The following is a 5,483-nucleotide window of genomic DNA, read 5'->3' as shown; positions in this document are numbered from 1 at the left end:
CGTTTGTTGCTAAATGTTCATTGAAGTGTCCTCTATCTAATCCAAGCAACAAACCATCGAAATGACACAATAGCACGCTCAGAACGAGCTCACACAGATGGAACTCGAGCCACTCACCTCTGTTTCGGCTCAGATCTGGTTTTGGCCGGATTTCGAGGTGTTTTTCGATTTGTTTCTTGCCGGAAACCTCTTCTAGACACTCTAAGGATGTCCACCTTCGTGTTCCCGAGCTTTCCTTGCGTCGATTCTCCCTGGTTTTCGCTCCTTTCTCTCTGTTTCTCATCTCCCTCTCTTTTCTCTGATTTTGCCCGAAAATGGTGAAACCTTTGCCTTGGGAGAAGTTTATGCTGCGAGAGGGAGGTCGAATGGGCTCAAGCCCAGGCCCAAGGTCGAGCCTGCATCACCCTGAACGGATTGGTCGGCGACTTGACGCCGGTGGGGTTCGGAAACGCAGAGAAATACGCGTCCCAAGGCAGTAAGTTGGCCACTTGCGTGCTGTCCAGTGGACCGCCCGTTCTGGTCCTGGAACGGACGGTCTGGGCCCAATTTCGGCCCAGCTCCTCGCTCGTTCGTGGTCCGTTCGTTCCGCCTTTAGCAGTCCGTCCGTTCTGCCTTTGCCAGTCCGTCCGTTCTGCATTTCTAGTCCGTCCCGACTGACTTCGATTGCTCCGTTCTCACTCGTTTCTTACCCGAATCGCGCACCGTTTGTTTCTACACCTTCCTTGGAACGTCTTCTTTCATGTTCAATCAATAGATTATTGGAAAATCACGTTTACACGATGAGGTACAACTCGAAACGTCCCTACCTCGAATAACTTGTGAATTCCGAATTTCCAGGTTCTACTCAATTTTCGTTTGCTCATAACTTCCTCGTTTCCTAGTCAAATCGAATGTGTTTTCTTCTAGATCTTCATTGTAATATTCTCTGTGTTTTTTAGTCTTGTTTTACCTTCCTTTTATTCCCGAAATTAATTTAAATAATTCGTACGGGAATCGGGGTATTACAATTCCTTTTCATGTTATCGAACCGTCGATCAAGAGACTTGGTTTTGAGCAGAGCTATATGGCATGTGGGCGTTTGCCCTATGTTTGTATCAAAATGGAATCCGTATCACACAACTGAGAAGTCGGTCCTAACATCAATATCGACTTGGGTTTCTCTGCGAAACTTGCCGCACCAAATTTACACCACAGACAGCCTCAACCGAATCGCAACAGCCATAGACAACCCTCTTTACTCGAACAAGGCAACGACAACCAATGAAAACGTATCGGTGGCTAGCCTTTTTATTGAGGTGAATCTTCGTCGAGTTCCTCCTAAGAATGTGGTGGTGACACTTACGCAAGCTGAGACAGGGGAGTAAGAACTGGCAGCTCCTCCGTCGATTCACCACCCTGATGTTCCAGACTCAGTCATGGTCTCAGATATGGAATCAGCCCCGGATATTCTCGGTAAACAGCCCAAACACTCAAACCCACTATCAAACACTAACCCAACAACTTCTCAAAAGCCACCCATAAACACTACCGATCGAGCCACCTCCTCAAAAAACCAACCCAAACGGCCCAAACCTGATGATCAGGAATTTATTACGATTACTCCAAAATCTCGTGGCCATAAGGCCACGAGGGGGAATTAATTTTTTTTAATACAGGGATACCCATGATTTTTGTCTGGAACATAAGGGGCATAAATGCTCCAAACAAAGGTTTTTTGATGTGCAAGTGGATTTAGGAGAACAAGCTCGGGATAGGAGCTCTTTTGGAAACACACATTCATCAAAGTAATACAGAAAGGATCACCTATGCTATTCTGGTGGGATGGAAACATGCTTCATTTTTTTACGGACTGTAACACAGGAAGAATATGGATTGTATGGGATGCGACTTTGAATGTCATGATTTATAACCACTCTAAACAGGCTGTTATGTGCAACATTGAGGATGACCGACATTAAATCAGGATCACAGCTACGTTTATTTATGCCTCCACATTAGCGCCTGAAAGAAGGTGCCTATGGGAAGAGCTGAAAGAGCTAGGATGCTATCCACCAATACAACAATCCCCATGGATATGTTGGGTGACTTTAATCAAGTCCTTACGCTGATGGAACGCTTAAATTTTCCCACTGCTACGAGCCATCACCAAGGGATGCACGGGTTACGTGACTGCGTGGAGCAGGCCGACATCTCAGACATTCCCTACCGAAGCTTAGCCTTCACCTGGTGTAATAACCACACCACGAAACTCCTCTATGTCAAGCTAGATCTGGCTATGACAAACACCAAATGATTGGAATTTTTCCACACAACTTATGCGGAATTCACAGCCCCGGGACACTTGGATCATGCACCTTGCATCGTCCATTTCCTGGACAATCAATGTAAGGTGGTCGAACCATTCAAATTTGTTCACCACTTATCTTTGCGCCCTAAGTTCCTGCAGATTGTGCGGCATAACTGGCGAACATCTGAAAATTATGGGGTCGCCCCAATACCAACTGACTCGCTCCCTGAAGCTAATAAAACAACCCCTTCGAGTCCTCAATCAGATGCAATTTTCCAAGCTCTCGCGGAGAGTCCAGGCGGCAAAGGAAACCCTATCCAACATTCAGGAATGCATCCTAGTCGCGCCATCACCGAATCTGACGGAGGAAGAGAAAGAACAACACCGACAGTATTTGGTTCTTGCATCAGTAGAGAAACGGTTTTATAAACAGGAGTCTAGGATCAATTGGCTTTGACTTGGTGACAAAAATACAAGTTTTTTCCACAGATGTGCAGCAACCAGAGCAGCAAGGAACCATGTACATTACTTGGGGGTAAGGGATCCTCGTATGACTACTCTAACAGTGGCTTAGTTGCAGAATTTGATCTCGTATAGATGGTCCGAGGAACGTGCCGAGGAGCTAGATGCTACACCATCGGAAGTAGACATCAAGAGGGTTTTGTTCTCCTTACCGGCCAACAAAGCTCCAAGGCTCGATGGTTACCCTAAAGAGTTTTTCACAGAGAGTTGGGATATTATAAGTGGTGATGTTATAAGAGGAGTCCAAGATTTTTTTACCATGGGGAAGTTGCTCATACAGGTGAATGCGACTTCAATAACGTTAATTCCAAAGAAGCAAGGGGCCACTCAACTAGGGGATTTCAGACCCATAAGCTGTTGCAACATTATTTACAAGATCATCTCAAAAAATTTAGTCCAAAGATTGAGGTTGGTAGTGTTAGAAATGGTATCTCCGAATCAGACAGCTTTCTTGTCCGAAAGATTGATGATCGAAAATGTGCTCTTGGCATCAGAACTTATATGGGAATATAATAGGAGCTCAACAAGGAAATGTGCTATGACTAAGGTTGATATACGGAAGGCATTTGATGTTGGTTGTAATGTTCTAGAATGATCCGTAATATGATATTTAACTATGTATTGATTCATTGATTTATGAATGCATTACTTTTTCCATTATATGATTGGCATTAGGGGTGGGCAAAATAACCGAACCCGACCGATAAATAATCGAACCGAACCGAACCGAATAAAATTAAATAACCGTTTGGTTATGATTTTTTAAAACCCGAAATAATCGAACCTGAACCGAACCGATCCGATTAAAAATTATTAACCGTTTGGTTATAAATTTTTATAAACCGAATTAACCAAACCCGAACCGAACCGAACTGAACTGAAATGTTTATATATCTTCATTTATATATATTTTATATACATATATGAATGTTTATATTCTTGATTTTAATCATTGTTTAATTTTATTTTAAATGTATTTTATCATTGTTTTTAAAGTTTATGTGATATAAACATTAGAAAAAAAAATGATCTTTATTTATTTAATATTTTTATATCAAAATATAAATTTAGATATTATTATTTTATATGTTAAAATAATTATGATAATATTTTATATTATATTTTATTTGAATATTTTTAATTATAAATGAATTAATTTTTTAAATATTACAATCGAACCGAACTGAATCTTTATTTGATTATAGTTTGGTTATAGTTTTAAATAAACAAAACCGAGCCGAACCGAATCGAACCGAACCGAATCGAATAAAATTAATTAACCGTTTGGTTATGAGTTTTAATAACCCGAAATAACCGTAACCGATTAACCCGTAACCGACCGTTCCCCCTTATTGGCATGCTTGTTTTATTTCCTTAAATTACCTTGAATCATTACAAAATAATTCTAAATTCCATGGTCAATCATTATCGTGGGGGTGATGATGAATTAAGACCAGCATGAGGTGTGATTGATGATCATGGTAATGATCATATGCAAATCATAATCATGGATACTCGTTGAGAACGAGTGACTGGATGACCCACATCAGATTGTCACATGGACATGAATCATGACTTGAATCTCATATAGCGGTTCGTTCTTGGATCTTCAGACATGAGATGTCTAGAGTATCTGATATGAGCAGTGGCATGTCTTGATTGCATCAAACGTCGTCTTTTAACCGGATGATTATAACGGTGTCGCTCAGATACGTTCACGAATCATATGGAGATAGTAGACATGCATACGGGATTTGTCACCTCCTTAACAGGAGAGATATTGTTGGGCCTCTCATGGAAGTCAGACTATGAAAAACGCGTGGCCACGCTATAGATGAAGTTGCATCTATTTTATTAGTTGATATGTCAATACGAGAAAACAGTTGAACTTGAAGGATGACTCAAACCATGTCGTTGTTCAACATATGATATCGTGAGACAAAGGATCAGAACTCTAGCTGTTAATGCCTTAGTTAGATCACTCTAACTCAATTCTAGGTGGGTGGTCATGGCGTTTTGCTAGAGACTAACCATGACTTATGGTTCGAGAAAGATTCTCGAAGTCACTATCACTTAGAATGAGATTACAGGGTCACATACCACTAGGGATGGGCTTATATGTGAGGAATACGAAGAAAGAAATTGAGATTTGACCGGAACGAGCATGAAAAAGAGTTTTTAGTGTGTTGGTTCAGAGCAGACCAAGTTTGGTCAGACCCAGACCAAATTTGGGCAGCCCAAGAAGCCCGAACTCAGCCCATGGTCACATGTTCAGGTGTGGTCCGTCTGACCAAGAGTTGCTAAGCTCCGGACCAGATATTGAGAAGAACTTTCTAATGATGTAGAGAACACAAGATTTGGGCTTATAGAATGAAATTTATTGGACGTGCAAAATCTGACGTTTTCTAAGCTTAACGTTTTCCCTAGAAACACTCCAAATGTTCCTGTTTTGTCCTGATTTTCCGTAGTCCATGTTTTCCACTCCTTTTGCTCTTTTTATGCGTGAAAACCTATTTAAACACCAAAGAATACAACCATCCAATATCGAAACCAAATGTATCCTATAATGCCTACAAATATGTGAAACCGAGTGAAATGCACTAGACATCATATATCAAAACATCATATAAAATACGTGTTATCAATAACTCATCTCTCATTTGCAGACAACATA

The sequence above is a fragment of the Tarenaya hassleriana genome, unplaced genomic scaffold (assembly GCF_000463585.1).
Source record: "Tarenaya hassleriana unplaced genomic scaffold, ASM46358v1 Cleome23, whole genome shotgun sequence".
Classification (NCBI taxonomy): Eukaryota; Viridiplantae; Streptophyta; class Magnoliopsida; order Brassicales; family Cleomaceae; genus Tarenaya; species Tarenaya hassleriana.
Note: the sequence above shows the minus strand (reverse complement) of the source record.